The 23,004-nt window shown below is 42.9% G+C and overlaps 1 protein-coding gene across 1 annotated transcript in view; it reads left to right on the forward strand.

The window, feature by feature from the left end:
- GPC1 (glypican 1) overlaps positions 1 to 23,004 on the forward strand; it is a 205,223-nt gene that overhangs the window by 102,598 nt on the left and 79,621 nt on the right. The window lies entirely within an intron of this gene.

Raw genomic sequence — 23,004 nt, forward strand, 5'->3', positions numbered from 1 at the left:
GCCTCAATGTCTGAAGGCTACTGGAAATAAATGGTTTATTGGCAAAATTGAGATGACCTATGATTCAGAAACTGTATCCATTATCAGATTTTGAAGAAGGTCAGACACTTAGAATCACAGTCCTCCTAACTTTATCAACAGTCATCATATGGAGTTATTGTGAAAAGAATGGGACTTGAGGAGAGAAGCTATAATAGCCAGAAGGGTGGAACTGGGCATTTCAAGCAGTAAACAATAGATCTAAAGAAATAAGCCTGACCTTCAGGTAGCTGATAACCACGATTAAGTGCTTTTACACTGAATAGAAAGAAAAGGCAGTGCATCTCTGCAAAATGCGTTGTAACTATGTGGCCAGGGTTGACCACAGTGAAGATACTCTTTTAAGAGCTCAAAATTAATTGATTTTCACCTGCCTTAAAACGTGGTAGCCAGAATTTTCAGAAGAGCCTTACAATGCAGGTTGCTCAGACTGACGTCTGAATGGGACCTGATGTAGCCGCCGCTGAGTGCACCCGCTGGCCCCTGGAATTAATGCGAAACAATCTCTCCCTCTGCTGCCTATGCAGCACTGACTGCTCTTTATTTTTGCCACAAATGCTCAAAAGAACATAGTTCTACATCTGTCATGCAAGAGACTGCAAACTCTGATGGAAGCTTTGAGGATTATATCAATGAGCAGAAGTTTCCTAGTGAAGAAATGGTTTAGTATGAGTGTGATGTTTTGGTGGTTTAATAATGATAACAGCAATAATAATAATAATAGTAAGCAAAACCAAGCACATGAAAGGAGGATGCTTGTGTTGAGATCCCAATTAGAGCTGTAAGCACTTTACTCTTTTATTTTTTTTTTTTTTTTTTGGTGTTCCCTAGCATCTTACAAAAATAGAGCTTTATTTCTGTGGTGCATACCCAACTTTCTTTTAAGCATCAAACAAAATGTTCAATAAGCAACATATTGCTTTAACAAACCATAATGCACAGATTATTGCTGTTTTGCAGTGGGAATAACCTCACTTGAGCCCAGAAGGCCAGGAAGATGTCTCCTGCTCCCATTATACCTTTTTAGTTTGCTTAACTACCCTTGCAATCAATATGGGGTTTATAATTTATGTAAGACATGATTTAAAAAAAATAATTCATCATACTGTGTCTGAGTTTCAAGCATGACTTCACCTATAAGCAGTATTTTATATTTTTTTAGCTACTACTTAGATGGTTTAAACTGGAGGGTCTTCGGTTGATGGGGCAATGGAATCACTTTAGCTGCTGAAGCAGTGCCATAGAAACCACCCAGTCTTCTGGTTAATGTTATTATTCGCACGGTTAACAAGACTTTTTCAGGTAGTGCTGTTGAGAGCAGTTTAGTGAAAGAGTTTTTTCATGTTAGATTGAAGAGTTCTAGCCTTTCTGGCACTGGATGCCTGCTTTTGCTGGATTTCCTAAGTGGCAGCGTAGAGTGCAGGTTTGGGGGTTGCGGAGGTATTGATGCACAGCTTATCTTCATATTAGTAATTTTTGTTTGGCCGCAGGAGGATATAGTGGGGGGAGGCTCCACTGGATGCGGATGTGCAACCCTTTCTCATAGTATTTGTAGCCTGGAGATCAGATTATTCATATATTCTCCGCTAGCAGGTGTGGCACGTTGAACTCTAAGCCCGGAGCTGTCTTTTTTAGATTCATCACAGCAAATCTTGCATCTGTGATCTCACCACTGATCATGGCAATAGTCTCTACTTGCAAACTGCCCTGAAGCTCCAGCTAGAAAATAGCAAGGCTACAGCAGTCTGCCTCTGAAGTAATATTCTCCCTGCTAGTATTTGTCATTTTGCTTCAGAGAATAATTCATCCTTGCAGGTTGTGGTATGTAAAGCCCTAAATTGTCAGAGCGCCTCTATCCTGAGTTACAACTTTGTCCCACTGCAAGGAATTATAATCTGTTCTTTCAATCTCACTGGCGGCTTTTGGGGCAGACACTTTGTGGCCAAGAGCATAGTGACCTTTATCTCATACAAAGTATTTATACATAAAATATGAAATACTGATGACATACAGTAGGCATAGACATATATTCAAAAATGCTGCATGTGGAATAGTATCCTATGGTTTGAGTGCTCTCTGCGTAGCAGAGGGCATGTGCTTCCAGGCTGCCCTTCCTCCAGGATCTGCCAGGGCTAAATTTAAACAGTCTGCAGTATTGCTTAGCTGCTTATTGTTTTCCTTTAGTTTACTATAGGTAGCAGGTTTGGGGGGCATCAGATCCAAGCTGTACATTGGCTTTTGGTCACTGGCCTGCTGTTAACCGTTTAGCTAAAAAGGTAATGTTTTCCTCTACAACCAATTGGTTTTAATTAAAAAAAAAAAAAAGAAAAAAAACACAGACCATGAATGATGGTAGCATATGCTTTTGATAAGTCAGCGTTAGGGAGGATGTTGAGGTCAGAGTAGTGGTATTTCATTATCAGGATTATACTCACAGATTCTTTGTTAATTCTGATGTCCCAGGGCTCTTGGTCAGACAGAGAGAAGGTGTAGTTACCTGGGTGTGCAGCCCGTGGCAGGGACTGGAGGCTGCTAGGTTGGTTTTGGTCACCATTTATTTGCCTGGAAAATTGTACATAACCCATACTTTGGAAGAAAAATGTGAGTAATAAAAATGAAAACAAGACTGGGAGCCTGGGAGGCAGCTGTGACAGTCTCTGTTGAAACTGGTACTAAATATTATTTAAAGATGCTACGAACATTATGTGTGCCTCAGAGGTTTTAATTGTAGAACGTGCTTGTTTTCAAGCTGGTATCATCTCAGTGGATGGGAAATATTCAGTATCTGTTATTATAAAATTAAGTAGTTTGACAAGGAGCTATGTTCAAGAAGATGTTTCAGGAAACAGTCGAGCGTTGCTTGCTGCCCCCTCTGCCGGCTGCAAGACAGGAGTCAGCTGGAAGGTGCTTTGGTTCTTTAATTGTCCGTAGAGCAAGCTTCGAATTTTGAACTCCTGTCCTTCCCGATGAAACTTGTGGCTCCATAATCTGTTACAGAGATGAGCCTGGAAACAGCTCCGGTCCATGTGGGCAAGGCCAGAGCGGGGATTTGCGGTGCGTGGTGGGAAGAGTCACATTGGGGGCCAGCGCTGGCAGCACGGGCTGGGGCCACAGGGCTGCCTGGGGGGACGGAAAGATGGAGCAAGGGCGAGCGGTGCTCAGAGTGACAGCGAGGGGCTGCCAGCAGCAAGGAACAAGGCTGTTTTTCTAATCTTGCTGAAAGCTCACTTGTTGGGAGTCTAATCCTTGTCTGTCTGTCTCTGTTCTCCCTTCTTCCCCACGTAAATCACTTTTCAATAATACCGTGATGATGTGCCAGTCTTTCCTTCCCAATCATTTTGGTGCACTTAGCAAGCGCTCCCTGTGTGACTGCTGACCTTTAGCTGTGAGCCAGGAAATCTGTCCTTTCAGGATTGTTTCATGTTTTCAGGAAATATCAACAAGCCGAACAAAAAATCTTGGCTTTTATTCTACACTGCACAGTCTAAAAAGGGTTTGTAGTTCTCATAAATTCTGGGATTTTTAAGATATGGAGATCAAATGTGGATTAAAAATTATGTATTTTTAGGTGACTGCTCATTGGAAAGTTGATGTCCTGTGAAAGCTTTCATAATATCCAGTGTTGGTGGCTGGAAATCGCATATGCTGAAACACAGACAGAAGCGCAGATAATTAACATTTGAGAGTTAGTTCTAGACAGTTACGTATTTCTTATGAAGATGAATCATTTTTTTTAAATGTTACAAGGTGGGGTACGTCCTGGAAGCTGTTAAACACTGATGCTTAAAATTTTAAGAGATTTCTAAAGGCCTCTTATTTAAAATTCAACCGAATGTGCTTTGTCAGAGCAACTGACTTATTTAACCCATAGTATCTACAGTTCCAGCCCCTGAAAGGACAGTTTTGGGAGAGCAGCATATATACATATATTCATTTTTATATATTGTGGATGCTAAAGGAAGCTGATCAGGAGGCTGTCAAGTAAGGCCAGCAGGCAGAGCTCTGTCCCACCCTGCTGACTTTAAACCTGGACTACAAAATCCAGACCTGACTCTAAATTTTGCAGGTGCTTTCCCAGTTGATAACATGAACCAAGCCCTGCCAGCCTGGAATTTTAAGGTACCTGAATTTGGTGGCCTACGTACCAAAAGATGTGTTCTGAGAGATGCGGGACTACTCTGTGCTGAAAAGGATTGACACAAGACCAGAGCAACGAATAACTGGGCCATGGGGGTGGCAGTGCCTGTGTCCCCGAACATGCAGTCTCAACACAACCGCTGTGCTCTTCCAGCCTCCTGCTGCCACCACTTGCAGCTGTGGGTGCTCCGTGCCTGGTTTGGGTTCAGCGAGGTCCTGTCTAAAAGATACCATGTTTATATAGAAGCAGGAGAGAAATCTTCCAAAGGCTGCTTATGCCTCAAAGTATGGAAAAGGTGTTGTGTTTCGAAATTGCTTCCTTTGTTCCAAAGGTTGTGGAAAGGAGCACTCCGGCAGTCACGGCCTGCGCTGGGTGAGCTGGCTGCCTCCTCCTGCGCCTGACACCAGCTGCTCCCTGGAGCCAAGCATTCGGGTTTGGATCCAGAAGCCCCTAATTAGCTGGATATGCTCTTTTTGTGGTAACTCCACACTCTGGTGCTCTGCCCCTGAAATTGTGGTGTGTGGCCTCAGTTGGTGGCCTTGGCCGTGGGCTCAGCTCTACGTGTCAGCGCTTGATCTCCAGGGTGTCCTCAAGCAGATGGGAGGTGGCAGCAGGTCCCAGCACCCCAGAGGGCGGCAGGCTCAGCTGTCCCTCCAGGTGCCTGGTGGGGACATTGGGATGACTTCCACAGCTCACCTGATGTTTGCCTTTCCAAACATCAGTCCTGCATTGGCCTTCTGCTGGTCTCGTAACTGAACATTTAATATCAAGCAGTGCCTGTGCACAGGCATCTTCTCTAAACTGAAAAGTATAAACAGACCTAAAACACTTCAGGTCTCAAGGAAAATGTTTGCAAAGTCAGGGAAATTGAGGAGAGGAGAATTAAGAAGAGGAAGGTCTTTGAGATAAGCAGGAAGCATAACAGTCATTGTGAAAATTATGACTTTTCCTAGTGAGATTGCAAGGAAACAGGAGGAAAAGAAACCCAAGAGTCAATCACCTTTGCTAAGTAAGTGTTCATCAGCATTTCTCTGACAGGCCGGAGTACCCTGTTTGGCAAAGCTGCCCCCCTCAAAGCACCGTTGTTTTGTGTCCCCTCCTGCATGGTGCTTCGGCAGCATCATTCAGAAGATGACCCATTCTTCCCCAGCTTTGTCATTATCAGGAGTACTTGCAAAGATGGGCTATCGAAGATGATTCTGATTAGGGTTGGGTTTGGGAAGAGGGAAAACATCCTTCGAACTGCAAATAAAAAAGCAGGTCCCCAGGCAGATCTAGGATGGAGAAGCAAATAAGGGGGTTCCCTTGGAGGCCTCCTGAGGAGGAAGGCAGCAAGCACCCACACTCTCCTTCCTTGTTTCTCCCAAGGGACTACCTTAAGGAAACCCCCGCACAAGGCAGGATTGATGCTAGTCTGGCCATCACTCCCCCACAATCATTCTCTGCAGAAAGAGGACACTTTCATGTGTGGTACTGAGCATCTCATTTGGTATTTATGGTTTCCTGGAATGGGGCGCGGCGCCTACTGAGGCGCATTCCTGGGCTCAGCAAGATTAATCCTGACAGGTACCTGCCTCGGGGAAGCAAACGCTTAGGCTCACCTGTAACAGCTCCAGCACCTGAGTTTTCTCTCCCCTTAAAGCCACTTCTCTTCACATTTGATCTGCAAGGCTCCACTGTGTGCTGCAGGGTATATTGCAATGTACGTGCAGAACTTTGCTTAACAGATGGCTTAGGCACAATATTCTCTTTTATAGAAAGAAAAGAGAACAAAACAGGCAGTGGCTGGGATGAGAGCACTGCACTGGGGTGCCTCCTGCAAGGGCTTGCACACCCCAAAGAGATGAGCTGCTTCATCCCTGCAGAAGTCTCATTAGGTAGAAAAGTTAGATCATGCATCTCAGTTTCAGCAGCTGTCACCATGTTTTGTCACACACTCCAAAAAAAGCTGCCTCTGAGTGCTCATGGAACAGTGAAATGTGCATCTGCTTGGGGACATAAAAGAAAGCACCTGCTCTTCCAAGATAGTGGATGGCACAGGTGTATTTTGCAATAAATTAGTGATGTCCAGATAGTCATTTCAGAAGAAAGCGCCAGCAGAGTTTATTTTAACATTCAGGAATCAAGGCACGAATCTCTTTGAAAAGCTCTGATTTCCCAGAGTAAGCAGCCAAGCGGCCAAGCTTTTATGGCAGGCACGGGATGTGGCCTTCAGTGACTGAAGCAGCATTACACTCGAATGGCTGGATGGAGGTCGGAGCAGTGAAACAGGAGATAAACAGCTGAGGTTTTTCTGCTTGGCTCTGCAGAAGAGCCTGTGCCTTAAAACAGTTTATGCTCAGCCGTCTTCCAGCTAGTTTTCTGGTTTCCACATGAAGCAGTTTTCACTCTTCAGATCTCTGATGCTCTCTGTTTCTCATAAGAGGAAAATATCAGGATTTCCTGGGCTACTCTTATTGCAAAGAAATGAAGGTGCTCTGAATTAGCTCTTGGGTTGACAATTCCCCCCCAGCTTGGCATTTGCCAGGAGTAACATCTCCGTGCTGTGGTAATTTGAGACATCGAGCGCTCCAGAGGCAAGCTGCGGTCCCCACTTCCAGATCAGCATACACAATAAACTTGAAAATATGCGACTGAAATATGTGGTGTGTCCTGACATAGGAGGTTGTGTTACTTTGAGTTCTTCAAGATATCTGTTCTCATTTGAGATGAGAGAAGTACTTTGTTCTTTCTCACCAGAAACGCTTGCAGCAAACTGTTGATTCTGCTTTATTACTTACTGGCATCAAAGTAGCACATCCATAGAGCCAAGAAGCTTCTTGTTACTGTACTGCACTGTGAGGCATCCTGCCTGTCCCACACACAACCTGTGGTCCAAAGACTTTGTTTTAAAAACAAACAAACCCCCCCAAACAAACAAAACCCCATGTTTGAGTGAGCTGACTGTGGAGGGAAGAGGTGAGTGGAAGGTCATACGATAAGTTTCTGCTTGAGGTGGGAACAGAGCTCAAGTCCCTTGGCTTTGGGTAAGGTGCAGGAGTACCAGAAGACCCTCTAGTCCATAAAATGCAGTTATCCTCTTCTGGTAAAAGAAAAACATGTCATGTCATCCCTTATCTTAGAGGCATTTATCACCTAAGACCATTTGATGCGTTTGTTCTCCGTGTCCCCCACCAAAGAGGGAATAGGCACTGCTCGTTGGGTCATTGGTATGACTGGATTTTTGTGCAATGCCACTTCCAAAGTGGAAGTAATGATCAAATCTGTGAAATATGTCTTGAACCAACTTACATAAATGAGGGCAAGGATGTAACAGAGGTTTTTGGCATGTGGCAACCTGTTTGATTAGGGGACTTGGGCTGATTTTTAGAGTGTAGCTTGAGTACCAGTGGTACTAGTGGGAGCTTAAAGACACTCTGTGCCTATGAAAACAAGGCTGAGAATTGATCTGTCTACACGAAGAGTGAAGGATAATCCCTCTTTGGGGTAGAAACAGACTGCTGTTGCTGATGAGCATTTCAGCTTTATATTTGCCATGGCTGCTTAAGGATGCTTCACTTCTCCCCCCCCTTGTCCCATTCTTATTTAATTTCCTCGATTCAGACCAACATAGCTTCTTGAATTTAAAAGCACAGTTAACATGGTGTAATATGTGCAGAGCTTTTTCCAATACCTCACTTCCCTTCCAGGCTGTGTCAGGGTGTTTTGATTCCATTTCTTATGTTTTCTGAAATTAGCCAGGTTAGGGGGAAAGAAAATCCTCATTTATAGTTCATAGCTACTTCTGAAGAAACCAGGCCGTGTTAAGTCATTCTCATTAAACCTGCAGATTTGGCCAAGGCATCAATGAGCTGGATTTGTTTCACTGTGAAGAGAAATGGAAATTAGAAAACCTGGGTTTCACAGAATCCGATTCTGCAAAACATGAGTCCAACATCAGGTGCTTTGAGTCCCTGACGTCAGGGGTAGGATACACTACAAATTTTGCTTTAGCTAGATTGCCTTCTTTAGGAGAGGACATGTGAAAATGGTAGTGTTGTTGAGGGCCTGTAAAGATTTCACTTTAGTAATACTCCCAATCCACTGCTTTCCCACCAGGATCAGTCATTTGCAGAAAGTTGTTCCACGTTACTGAGCCAAGGGAGCACACACTTCACCTAAAGGCCAGTGTGAGAGCAGCCCGTGACAGAGCCCAGAGAGGAAAACAATGAGACTACATTCATTAGTAGAGGAAAGAAATAAGGATTCAGCTTTTCCCTCTGAAGCACCTTTTTATCGATTACTTAGCTTTCTTTTTGCATGTGATGCTAGAGCTGTTTATTCCATTTGTTGTCGCTACATCTCCAAGAGGGATCCATACATTTCCATGTTGATCGCTACACTTGATGCTTAAAACAACCGCCATAATCTCTTTCTCTGGCTCAACTTCCTAGAGCTGCCAAACGATAGTCAGAAACAAAATTAAACAAAATAGGAACAATTGCCATTAAGAGAGGCATGAAAATTGCTTGGATTTTCATTCTTACACAAAGAATGAGGATGGTGATTTTTTTCAAAGCAGTACAGTCAAGAGTATGAATTGATTGAAATTCAGCGGCTTTGGAGGTGTTAAGCAACTGGGGTCAAATACATAGAAAAATATACATGTGTAGACAGGCGTGTGTATTTCCGTTGAAATGGGACAAGCCCCAGTTTCAGGAGTTGCTGTGTTCTTTATCGGTGTCACTGGGGATGAACATTATAAGAGATTTACATGTCAAAAGGTAACAAGCTTGTTAATTTGACTTGGGAATGCCACAAATATCTAGTTAAATGTGAATGCTAAATTGTGGTCTCCAGCTGTTCTTAAACAGAAATGAAGCTCCAAAGGCAGGAGAAATCAGATACAAAAAGAGGAACTGCTTTGCTGTGAATACCGAGGGCTTCGATCTTCTGGTTTCCCTTTCCAGCGGTGTTTTGCACGTGAGGCACTGCTGAGCAGCCCAGTGGGGACTGTCTCTGCTCTGCAGCTTCCCAAGCTGCATGGCAATGATAAAAATGAATAAACCTCTCTCCCTAAAAGCCCGAGACAGCTGTGAGCTGGGGATCACACTGTCGGTTAATCAAGGTTTGGGGAAATAATGTTTGTTACAATTTAAGATTAATATCGAGTCTGGATTCAGCTTTTAACGCACTGGAGATAATTGAGCGGCTTCCTACAGCCCCAGCAGTATAGTGATTTGCTTGTAAAATGCAACCTCTGTTTTAATGCTGCTAAAAATGAATAAATTGGTCCTCAAGGACTAATGAATGCCAATAAAAGTATTGCACGGCAGCATGTAGTAAACTTGTCGTGGGGGAAATGGCTGGAATTTATTTCCCTGAGAGCAGGATTTCAGCTCTCTTCTGGTGTGCCCATCTGTGCCTGCAGCTCTGCTCCTGCCATCCTGGTCGTAGGAAAAGCAAAGGCTTAGGTGGAAATAGCCAAGAAAAATATATAGCTATGATTTGTTTGCTTTGTACTTTACTTGTGACATCTGAGGGTAGAAGCAGAGTATCCTGTTTGTCTTAGTGCGCTGTAAATCAAGGACTTGTCTGTATCTTTGCTGTCCAAATTTGGCTCCCAATTAATAACGCCAGAGAGGTGCAGTTTCTGCTCCAATGCTCGCTGTGTTGACTGGTGTCAAGAGCCCAGGAGCACTGACTGGTCCTCTGCTTTTTGTGTCTGTGGTGGCAGTTCCTAGCGCGGGTGGAGGGGACGAGGTTGGGCAGAGCCGGGTGAGCTCTCCTCTCACGCTGTGTGGGGCTCCTGCCGGGTGTGGGGAAGCTCGGGAGCACTTTTGCCTTCCTGATGGTGCCCAACCTGACACCGTCAGGTCCCTGAACTGGTACACAGTTCAGCTTCTGTTTGGCCACGTCTGCTGTACGAAACTTATAAGAAACACTATTTTCATGTTTGCATAGTCCACCATGATAAAGCAAGAAGGTGAAAGACTAGAACTGAGGTTTCTTGTGCAGCCTGAGTTTGTGCCTCTGTCCCTGTCACAAATATACTATTCATATTTATTCTTTAATGATGTGATCCTAGACTACTTTTTTTTTTTCCAGAGGCCTCTTGCAGGGCATATGATAGATGACGTCTGCTGAATCATCATCATTCGTTGTTTAGCATGGTGCATTATTTACTGTACAGCAGCCAAATCCTGCACTCACTACATAATTATTAATTTCCTCATAGGCTAATTAAAGATTATATCATAATGCACGCACATCAGGGAGCTGAGTTGAGGTTTCACCAGCAACTTGAATTTTTTCCTTTCGCTACATATGGGGATGTTTGGCTTTGCGATTATAAGACAGTCTTCACTGTAGTCTTTACATATCTGATGTAAGGCCCCACTGTCACCTCAGAGATTCTGGTTTGTGACATCAAATCAGCAGCAGCTGGTTCAGAAGCCCAGTGCCCCGGCAACCCCCTCTGCCTTAGAAACAGTTGAAATGTTGTGATCTTCTTCCCCAAAATTCACCGTAAAGCAGCTTTCCAGCATGGAAGATTTGTGTAAGACGCATAAGGTAAAGTTGCTGTGAGGTTATAAGTACAGTAGCAGAGCAGTCCGGGAGCCTTTCAGTCTGCTCATCAGAAATTTGCGTCAAGTATGATTAATTAAGTGAAATCTTTAAAGACCTCTTTTATTTGATTACCCCTGTTTTGATGTTGTCTAAAAGAGAAAAAAATGACATATTTAGACAGGAAAAGATTTAGAAAGGGGTGATCTTTTTATTACATGTTTCTTGGGTGTTTGGCACAGTGTGGTTGGGAACTTACAGCACTATAATAACAGTCATAATAAATGTGCCTTGCCAGTGAGACTGGATTGTTTTAGTTCAAACATCACGGGTTAACTGATACAGACTCAAACTGTTACCTAAGGAAAAAAAAATAGCTTTGTTGTTACTGATGCCTTTAAACTGTGATAAGCATTTCTGTTAGAGAGTGAACAAGTGCTTTTTTGCGTTTTTAAAGTTAATGCACAGAAAGTCTTCAGCTGATTAGCAGAGGTCCTGCGTAGGATGGCTGTTTCATTACCAAGAGTTTAAGTGAGCTATAAATATATTTTATGTCCTGGTACAAGTTCAGAGTACCATGAAACATAATTAAAAGATTCTGGGCACTGCACGCATAGGAACAACATAGGAAATAAATGTTTGACCTTTCTTACCTTTGGTCATCAGTAAGCAATTGCTCACTATGCTTCCTGCCTACATTACTTACTGTTTTGGCTTAAATAGAAGAGGAAAATGCCTATTGAGAATGCTGAATGAACATTCACAATTCAATAGTTCTTCAGTCTGGATTTTTCTCTTCTCTAGAAGGTGCAGTGGAAAATGCCAAGCTATTAAGAAGCTAACAATTACCTTTAATTAGGCAGGCCAGCTTCAGCTGTGAATAAGAGATTTGGAGTATATTGTTATTTCCTCTTATTTCTGAAAACAAAACAAGAAATGCTAATCGAGACATTTTATACAGCTGAAGCACCGTATGTCTGAAGCGGTTCTGTTTTATTCCCAGCCAAGGAAAACACTACACATGTATCATACCAGAGTAGGATCCGCCTGTGGATTAACATCCCCGAAGATTTACTGGGAAGCTGACTCACTGAAGAGCTTTTTCTGTAAAACTGAGCCAAGTTTTAACAGTGAATAAGTTGATGTAACTGGGTTAGGACACGGCCCAATGATTTTCAGGTTTGCACTGGGGAATAAAGCTGTGACAGACTGTATTATTCTGAAGGAAACACAGCAAATTAAATACACAGTAACAAATATAAAATTTTATCTCTTGGGGCCAAAGAAAATAGAACAAGCCCTTGTCTGCTGTGTGTAAAACAGAGAAAGAAACCATTAGTCGGTGGAGGTAAGGGAAATGAGTTTACAAGATCTGATTATCTGTTATTTGAGTCTGTAGTCAGCTCAGAGAGTGAGCCTGCAGGCTCTCAGCCCTCTCCTTACGATAGCTGCATGCTGCAGGTTTCTCTGTGCTCTTTGGGGCCGTTTCCTTGAGCATTCGGAGCGCTGGTGGGGCTGCCTGTGCAGCCTCGGGGCTGAGAGTGCTCCAGGCAGTGGTGCTGAGGCCAGAAATGCTCCCGGAGGAGCTGGAAGTATCCATGGCAGCAGCTTGGGACACCTTTGCTGGCGGTGTTCGTGTCAGAGGGTCGTGCATCTCTGAAGGGAAGGGATGAGGTGGCCACCATGAAATGTGAAATCCTTGCTTGCTGTGAACCTCCTCGTCGCTGCCCAGATAACAGCTGCCTCCGGGGTGTGACTGGGTGAACAGAGGGTGGAATATGAGTCACCCCGAGAAATCATCTCATCAAACCCAACTGCTGAGTGAACAGTAACAGCAGAAATAATAGCTGTGGGAATAAATGTCTCTATTAGAGCAGCGGTGAGCGCTGTGGTGAGACCTATTGAAGAAGGGATACGCTAAGGCTGTAAGGTGACCGCAGTGCAGGTGGGCAGGGATCCTGGCAGCCGCTGCTGCTGTTTCAGCATGGGAGCTGGTGGGGCACAGGGATGGGGAGGAAGCTCGTGCCTCATCCTGCACTGAAGGGCACAGCCAGGCATCCCTCTGGGGATCCTTGGCTTCTCCCTGTAACAGGCAGAGATCAGCACCACCAAAAAAAGGCTATTGGAACAAACTGGCCTGTCCTCACAACAGCTCTTTCCCTGCTATCTCTGCTCTTTGTTCCCAGATGAGTAGACATGCTCCTAGTCCCATGGTCCTTCTTATGGAGTATAAAGCCTCCCTTACGATTAAGTAAACGTGACACGTGGCAAGGATCTGATACAGAGGTGGTTGAAATGCTGGAGGTACAATTCATGGCTGCTGAAGTGGGCACTGTGTGGATAAGGTGAAAAACCACCTCGAGACATAGGTGTAAAGAAGCTGAAAAGACTGAGGTTTCGGGGGCTGCCCCTCCTGGGCAGCAGGGCTGAGCTGCTTTGCGTGCTCCACATTTGCAGATCAGGAGGATTTTCTCTAGAAGGTGACTCTGTTTTGAAGGTCGGGGCAGCTTAACACCAGGAGAATATTTAAATAACCTGTAACCAGTAACAGTTGCACACCTTCCATTCAGGCTCTTTAGAGACATATTCCTGGGCACACAGAAGGGAGATGTTGGCAGACAGCAGGCAGGAGGAAACAGCCTGGTCAGCAGTGGTTGTGTTTGGACATCCAGGGCATAGACTGGGGTCTATAGGCAAAGGGAGAAAAGGGATATCTCTTGCAAACACGAAAAGCACATTTAAAGGCATTAGGAGCGATACACAGAACTCTGTCAACAGGCACGGGTTAGGTTTAGTCTTTTTCTATTGAAAAAAATATGGCTATTAATTTTCATTAAAATAACTAAAATGATTTGAATCTGTGCTGTCATAAAACTTGTGCGTCTGTATTGTGCAATATATTTTAAAAGGACAGGCATTTGAGATAGTGGGCGATATCTGTGCAAACCACAAACCGCAATATGGATAAAACGCTTCCCTGCCAGACCCGCATGATGGGTCACAGGGTGTTGACTGAGCGCTTTCATCACGGTAATTGGACTGTTTGATATTTGTTGTGTTCTGCACCAGAAGCTTCCCAAGCAACCCAGGAAGCAAGCAGCCACCAACAGCACATTTAAATCTTCTCCAGTCTCTCCTGCAGTCGTAGCACTGCAGTAAATCTTGCTAATTATTTCACTAGAGTTTTGTCCTCTTTGTATGTAAACTCAGACATTTATCTGTAGAGTTGCAGATTTAGGGTGTTTCGTAGCAGTGTTAAACTAGAAATAGAGTACATTTTCTCCATAATTCCAGAGATTCACAATGAACTGATACAATTTAGAACCTGAAATCAGGTATTGGAAATTCTTTTTCTTCCAGTAATAGAAATTCACTTTGTCAAGTGAAGCTGATAAAATACTTGCATTTCAGATTGCTGCAAACAGGCAATTTGGGCAAGGAAGCAGTCATACTTTGAACTCCTATTAGGAATAAAATTATTTTCAGCACCATCAAATTAGCAAAACAAATATCCAAGGAACAATTTGTAATTTATTCTTTATAAGAATTGCTGATCTGATGAACGAGACTTGTGTTTAGACTCCCCCTGAGGGACTGACTACCATTGTGACCGTGCTTGTATGTTAATGTCTTTGACAAAGTGAACAGTGCAAATCCGAAAACCCAATATAATCCTTTATAGAGGGAGTTCTTCATCCCTAAAGGGGCTCTCATCTTCATACCTCTGCTCCCAACACACGTGCAAACGTGGTTGTTGTGTTTGTAAGCCTAATACAAACCCCCTGTTTTTAACATGCTCAAGTTAATACAAAAATCCACCTAACAGGCTCCAGACATATTTCACATCTGGGCTAAGTAATAAAATATTAATTTGAGTCTGGAAATAGATATTTTTTTTCCTCTCAGCTTCCATTTCAGGGATTTTAAGTGGTCAATTTCCAGACAAAATTCTGTGGCTTTAAAGTAATGAGCATCAAAGACTGTCTGTTTTTAAGATGTTGAAAATGTTCAGGTAGTTAGCTTTGGAAGATTTAATGCTTGGCTTAATTTAAATCCTGGAAAGATTGAACTAATGCATATCTTAAGAGGTAATTGCTTTGAGGAAGTGGAAAATACCATCTCTTCTTTATTCAAAGGCATGTGCCTGTGGCAATTAGGATGGAACGGTATTTCGGGGTTACCCTGGGCTCCTTAGTGGCCCTGGAGGAAAAAATATCACATCTTCCTGTGGCAGCAGTAGGAAAAAATATTCCACCTACACTGTCCTGATGAATATCTGGGCATGGTAGGTCTCAGGGCCAGGCTGTCTGTGGTGGCCAACCCAAGGCAGGAGGTCCAGAGTAGCACCTTGTTTTGACCACCCAAAGGCACCTGTGCAAAGCCCAGTTTTGAGACGGTGAGGTTTTGTTTCTTTATGAAAATTGTGTAGTTGCCTTGTGTCAGACTGGTTCGCTGTTTGCTTTTGGGAAGTTTGACATTCAAAATTAGATATCTGTGTTGGTAAGTGGGGTATATTTAGCCAAATTCCCAAGTGCGGAGGGCAGGAGCTACACCTCTCTGGTTGTGCCATGTGGATAGGTGGCTTTTGTGGTTTGTACATATGCTGCTCAGAATTGGGCAGGGAGCTGGTGGAACCCCCCAGGAAAGGTGGAAATTTCCTTTGTAAGCTGTCTGTGCTGGCAGGGGTGTGTGTACAGACGCTGCCCAGTCCTCACCTGGGCACACTTTGCAGAAGCAACTGCTCACCGGTGCTTCTGGAGAGCAGAGCCAGGTGGAAAGGGCAATAAAAGTCGATTTGCTGCTCTGTAGGGAAAGAAGTCAGAGCTAAATAAGAGATTTGGTATTTATTTGCAGACTTTTACGCTGAGCTTTTTGAGAGAAAACTCAGCTGAAGTAAACCGGAGTATACCAAAGTGGTTGTAGCCAGCATATGCCAACAGTTTAAAGCTTTTTTGACACAGATACATGTAGACAGAAGAGAAGAAGCACATGATTTTTACCTTATGTAAATCTTCATCCTTTAGCAAGATAAGACTAAATCAAAAAGAAAAATCTGGTCCAGAAATGACCCCCCCCAGCCTAGGTAGAGACTCTTAAGCATGGTTCCCTGCTTCATTTGAGACGTCCTCTGTGATTTTAGGGACATAGCAGAGACCGAGCCAGAAAAGCCATGGGGCAGCTAATCCCATTTATCTCAGTGGCAGTCCCCTAAATATCCCTGATGTTTGGAGCCTGAGACTGTAATAGGACTTTTCCAGCTCCCACAGGTATTATGAAGATAAATAGACTAGAAAGGTGCACACATCCTTTAGTAACAACAGCCATATAAGTGCCTTAAATACAGTTTATTATGCATGGAAGGAGCAGGATTGAAGAAGGATAACATTATGTGGTAAAAACAGAAATTGGCTCTATTAAAGAAGAGCAGTTGAGAAATAAGCAATAGTCAGGAGACATCTATGTTAAGAAGCATTTGTGTAGACATCTTTGCCTCATTTTTCTTTTTTCTCATTTATTCCAAAATTAAAATAAAAGACTATTTCTTTTCAGAAAGCCCTGAACCCAGAAATTAGACTCAAAACTTGTCTGCACATAATGAGGGAGAAGCTAAAGTACATCATCATAACTCTGAGAGGTAATTTCCAGAGCTAGATGGTCCCACATTTGTAAATGTTCATCCTTCAAAGCCATTCGCTTACCGCACTTGCCATGATTGTCTGGGTTGCTGGAACTTTACAGCACAGAAATATTGGTTCTGCTCTGTCTAATTTCAGGCAGCATAACAGAGCTAATGTAGTTGCCAGTGCTGTTGCTTAGTGCTCTGCAGTCCCACCAAAATCAATGGGAGTATGACAGAGACTCAGGATGGCCCAAGACAGGCACAGTAATTAGAATTAAAAGACATTTCCTATGCTTTGAAATGTGTGCAGTGATGGTACATATAAATGGTTTTCACTCAACATAAGGATGCTGGGAAGATGAAACTGCAAATCACTAGGAAATAAAGCTTTCTATATTCTTAACGTTTTAAGGATTTTTGGGTTATAAGGCTGACAAACTTATGCATTATGAAGTAAACCGTATGCAGCCAGGCCTCTTTACACAGCAGTGCTTCCCTATACTTTCTCTATACTATGAGAAATAATAAAATGATTAAGATATTGAATTTAGCATTAATTCTGGAAACAAAACTAAGACAACTTTAATATTTTCATATATGTTCATTTTTGGTAGCTGTTCAGCCTGGTGTAAATTATATACAATTCTATCACACTATGTCCTTATAAAATGGAGTTGTATGCAAAGATTTGCAAAGCATCCAATGCACAGGCTATATAGACTTTTTCTTAATAGATGCAGAAATCAAGCCACAGTGAAGGTGTCAAAAAATAGCCCTTGAAATATTTCCTCTTCCAGCTTGGAAAGTAATAACATTTCTACTGCTGCTAAGCCCAAGCCTGGCAGATATTTTTCTGTCATTAAAATAAGCATTTCCCAATGCTATTTCCTTCCTGTCACACCGAGTATTGGGCTATAATTCTCCCCGCTGCTGCTTTTCTTTGTGAGCAGGTGGAGGAGTCTAGACGGGCCATGGTTGGAAGGTGCATTCTTAGCCCTTGTGTCCTGGAAGTGCATAGGTTTGCTGTAGACAGTTTGGTGGTGGTATTTCTTTTGCCTATCATTTGAGGTTTTATATGTTTGCTGTTGCAAATAGCCCCTTGGAGCCAGTGGGAGTAGTTGTGTGCTTAAGGCAAATAAGATTTGACCTTAAAATAACATAATAGCAAATATACGGGTTCATATTGATGGCTCAGTGGATGGGAGTACCAAGAAGTACCTACAACAATTAGTTGCTCACAAATTAGAAATTTCATGCCCTGCAACCCTTGTTGTAATCCCATTTATTTTTTCCCATATTTCAGGAGAGGTACCATTTAGTTTACATTAGCATGAATGATGAGTGCTAATCTGAGATGACAGAGCAATTTAAAACTGGCAGTAAGTCGCTGAGGTAATATCTAAAATATGAAATGTCTCATTCGTTAGGACAGGTGAAGATGATGAGCTTAACTGCACCCTTTCTCAAACTGGTTTTATGCCAAGGCAGGTCTGCTGATTTTTGTAAAGCTCATACTCTCTTTGTACTGGCTTCAGTTCAGATTAGAGTCAAGGTCCAAATATCACCTTCTTCACAGTAACTTAGCAAGGTGGGTATAGAAACCAAGTGCTGTGTATGTGTCAGCAAAAATCAAACAAAAATGTTAACAGGCACTTCACCTTTTTTTTTTCCCTAGTAACAGGTACGATAATTTAGGGCCATCCAAGAAAAATTAGGTCTCTTAAGCAAAGCGATCTTCTTCCTGTCTTCAGAGAAAGGGAATGACAGCTGTCCTTCTCCTTGAAAACACAAGTGACACTGTGGCACAGCTGGCATAATTTGGATTTTTAGGACAATGTGCAACTTTTTTCATTACAGGCTCCACTAAATGATCTTGGCCGGAAATATGTGGCCAGATGGCATTATAGCTGCTTTCCCTATAAGATTACAAAGTGCCACTGTTCACAATCTCAGCAGCTGAGAGATTATAAATTACTGGCACAACCAGTCATTGCTTTTTCAAGCTCATTTTCTTAATGCATGAGGAGTCTTTAGGTTTGTGATGATAATATCTTCAACTTAAATATGTCAGGTTTTATTAGTTGCCTGTTTTATCTCTCAAAACCTACCTCTTCTTTGTTGTGAAATTAGTGTGATGTTGCATTCTCACCTTTTACTCTTTCTTATACTTATTGTCTGTCATCTATGAGCTTTCTCCATCCACATCTTCTCCTTTATTGACCGCAGTGTGTACTTCTGACCTGTGTATTGATTTAAGTGAGTACGCTTAGGCTTTTGCTAACCGTGACATGTGCTGTGATGTTGAGTGACAGGTATGCCAATGAAGACGTAGCAGTGCTTCCCTTGTTGTTTGCGTATGGTTTATTCTGGTGTTTGTCTATCTTGGGTGTTAGGGTGTCCTATTCTGGAGCCAGGAGGTGTGTGGGTGGAGTTGGGGATGTGTATCAGCAGGCAGTGGTGAGAGAATGAGATGCTCATTTATCCTTGGGCAGTTTCTGGGCAAGAAGGGTCAGCAGTGGGGAATGAACCTTGCTGGATGGTATTTTTCAGATCATGTGGGAGTATCAGCTTTTATTTTAGTAGGCAGTTCTATCAGATTAGCCTAATCCATCCAAATGACCCTGCTTTGTAAGACCATGGAAGGCAAGGATGAAAAAACTTCGATGTAGACTCCTGGCTATATCCATTTTTTGAAAGTCAGCTCCAGGAGTGTTACGTGTTCCCAGAGAATCAGATAAAGAAGCTCATGGGGTGAAAGAGGATTTGTGGGTTTAACCTGTACTTTGGAGGGATGCCCACCATGCCTCTGTATTTCCAGTGGCATACCAAATGATGTTGAGATTTTCTGTTGTGGGTGACGCAATTAGTTTGTCTTACAGGTTTAATAGGAGCAGTATTTTGCAAATGCAATGTTTAGAAATATCTGCCTCTGCTGGAATCCTTTGAAATGGAAATGAAAAATACTGTGTTTGGTGGCCCACTAACCCTTGTTAAGTACAGAGCTCATTAAGTCTTAAGAAAATGGTTTTGGAGGACCAGAAATAGGTTTCTCGTTAGGCATTCCAAAGACTGTTTTGCAGATAGGTATTAAAAGACATTCCCTATCTCTATACACATTTATTTATTGCTTGTAATTTTCTCTGCACTGTAACTCTGCTTACACAGTGTAGCTGGGCATAAATCTCATTTTTAGGAGCCCTGCTCATGTTATGTTTCTTGACTTTCTATAATAACAAGAAATGGGATGCTTTGAGATAATCCAAACAAAGGAATGTGCAAAGCAATGGCATCTAGAAGAGTTACAAAGGGATCATTAATGCCAGTGGACGTAATGACTGAAGCCTGATGGTCGTCGTGATGTGAAGGTGACCTGAATTGGAAATCAGTTGCAGCACTGCTGGCCAAAATGCCCATTGAACTCCAGAGAAGGGTACAAGGATTGTAATGTGGATAACTATCAGCATAGCCAGCATTCAAAAGAAGGTATTGTCCGTCCAGCCCGTGGCTATCTGGCCAGGGCTTCTCCTCAACACATCAGTTATCAAAAAAAGAGCGAGTGAGGGAGCAGTGTGCTGGAAGGGGTGAGTGAGAGCAAACTGCAGAGCTGGGCTACTACACCAGGTGTGGGCAGAGATGTTGTAGGTGTGGGTGTAAGGTCTGTTCAGAGATGGATCCAGAAAATGGGCAGGAGTGGCCCATGAGTCAGAGGCTGCAGTTTTTATCGCCATATTATTATTAGTAGTGGTAGTAGTATTGCTATGGGCATTACTGTGCAGTAGGGCAGTGCCAGCCTCCAGAGGGGATCTGGCCCATGTCTTCACCCATGCTAGCCCTATGTGACCTGAGGCAAATCCTAAGCAGAGAGAAGAAAAGCAAACTTTAAATTTGCAAACAGTGATTAATTCTAGCTGTGTTTGAACTGATTATGGAGGGAAAAGGGAATCAAAGCTGGGATTAGAGGCTTAGCAAGCATGAGTGCATCCTTGGGCAGCTACTGCTCTCTTACAGCACTGTTGCACTTTAACATCACTGTGTGCTGGTGTTATGCCATTGTACCAAGTAACCTGCAGAAGTCCCAGTGGCTGCACCCAATGAAAAAGCATCTTGGTGGTTCTTGGCTTCCTGACACTCTACTGTCATGGCCTGCTGGAGACAGACTTGTTCATTTCCTAATAAGCTTCTGTATTACATTTTATTATCTTCACCATGTTAGGCTGATTTTTGCCTGTTGTTGAATGTGAAGGATTGCAATGTTGTGCACAGGTGAAATTTCACATGGTTAGAAAAGTTCCTTGATAATACTTATTGGCTCTGCCTGTAGCTCATTGACCTGCTATATATTTGCAGTAGTATTTATCTGTTATGTTGCATTTAGAGTTGACCTCTCCAGTTGTTTCCTCTTTCTCCAGGATTCTCAGTGCCTTTTTCTGTTAAACTAATGAAGACCAGTCATCTCCTCACCAAGGCAGACAAGGTCTGGCTTTCAGGGCACACTGTGGAGCAGATCTTAGAGCAGCTCGTGTTAACAAAATGCTGTGGCTGAGCTGCCTGGCCAGGGCCATGTGGTGACCGTGTTGGAAAGCACACAAGCCCCTTTTTAGGGAAGGATTACAGTTTTGGGCAGCCTAGGAACATGGGCATGAATCGTTTCCCAAGCCAAGGTTTGTTAGGGTGTAGAGGTTTCCAGGCTTCATTTGCTTCCTACCATCATTTTAAGGTAGTAATTGTCACATTGGTCTTTGTTCTTTGTAAGTAGCTCTAAAAGAAATTTGTTTTAACGGGTGCTTGCCAATTAATGTTCTGTGTGTATTTTTACATTTGAAGAATATTAGTACTGAGTGTTTCATGAACTGTATAACAGCTCTCTGAAGTTGGCCTGACCACCTTAGAACATTACTTAAATAGGATCAAGACTCTTGAAAATAAGATCTGTTGTAAGCTTTGTATTGTTGCTTCTCATACCCTTGCATGTCTGTTTTTCAAGCAGCATTTTATAATCTGCAGTAAGCCCTGAAGGGTGCTTAGTTGTTACGGTTTGACTTAATATGATCTAAAAATGGCTAGCAATAAATCCAATCGTTTCCATGTAAAGGAAATGTAGGGTTGGACTGGTGGAATTATTATACCTCACTCAGGGGAAGAGCCAATAAATCCAATACATTTGTTCAAAATATCCACCTTAATTTGGTGCAAGGGGGGAAATTAAAAAGCACAAGACTATATTTTGAAGTACAGTACATCAGTGGTGGGAACCACATCTTAGCTTGTATTTCTGAGAAGGGAAAGGGAGAGAGGAGTGGGATTTGGTGTGATGAATACTGTACCAGGGATAGGGAAGAGTTGAAATGAAAACAGAGCCATCTCCCAAAGGCTGTTGATCTCTGCTCTGGGCTCCTGGCCAGTCTAACTGTCCACTGAAATGACTGTAATTTCCTGAACTATACAGAGCCAAACTTCCATTTCTGAAAAGGACAAATTAGGCCATAGGAGAATCACTTGTCTTTACAGCTAGTGACAAAGTACTCCCAACTTAGAGGTTGGCCTCACCTTTCCTTGATTTTATAGAGCTCTTATTGGCAAGTACTAGTCTTGTTATGGTTTAATCAATATTAATCTCAGTTGGAAGGATACTTCTGGTTGCTAATTGAGATCAGGTTCAATTCCATCTCGTCATATTTGCTGTATAATTATTAGATGCTTTACATCATGTCAAAAGAATCTTGGCTAATAGCATCAGAATAAGGTTCCCATATGTTGGCACGATGTGCAACACAGAAAAAGCTTTTGTGAACTTGTTGCTGTCTATGCAGGGTATAATTCTCTGAAGTTCTCCAAACTGTGGACAGGTCCACAAAAGCTAGTAGCAGGTATCCTGTTTCTGTTCAGCACATGTTAATACTTTCTCATTTATAGTTTAGTTCTTCTGAGTAATTAAACATAATGGTATGGCTGGGTATTTCTGCTATGTGGCAAGTATATTATACCCTATTATGTGTATTTCCCTTCAAATGAGGAACAGTTCACTTCAGGAGAAAAGATAATTGGCCTATACCACCTCTAAAATATCTGTGATGGTTGAGTTATATATATAAGAAATAATATCCACCCAAAACCATTTCTTCTCCTCTTTGAAAAAGAGAAGTCCCAGTGGGTATCACACTGACCAGCTGTGTGCACACCATGTGCAGGAGAGATCATCCATGTTATCATTATCCATTCTTGACTGACCATCAGCATATCACCAGCAATATTATTTTGCACAGGTGCTATTGAAGAATTTCCTTATATCTCGGTGACATTTGTTCCCCAGGCTGCACACATGTTCCCGCTGTGGGTGGCTGCACACCCAGCTGTCAGCTATTGTCCTGCTGCGGGATTTGCTCCCCTGTCCCCAGCGCTGTGTTTCTGTCCACAGGAGCTTTGTGGGGACGGTTCAGACGCCCACACTAGCTGAGCTGATTCAGGACCACGCAGTTGTGCTGATGGAGCCTGGGGCACCCACCAGACAGCCGTGGAAAGCCCAGGCTAGAAATGCTGTCCCCAGGAAAGCTTCTTTATGCATAGCTTCATATCTTTGTGCTGTGGTTTGCTTGAAAATATAAAGATAATCCTATTAAGTTCCCATTCCTGATGCTGTTCTCTTTCATGCCAGTGGGACAGC

Source organism: Streptopelia decaocto, assembly GCF_964273445.1.
Source record: "Streptopelia decaocto genome assembly, chromosome: 6".
NCBI lineage: Eukaryota > Metazoa > Chordata > Aves > Columbiformes > Columbidae > Streptopelia > Streptopelia decaocto.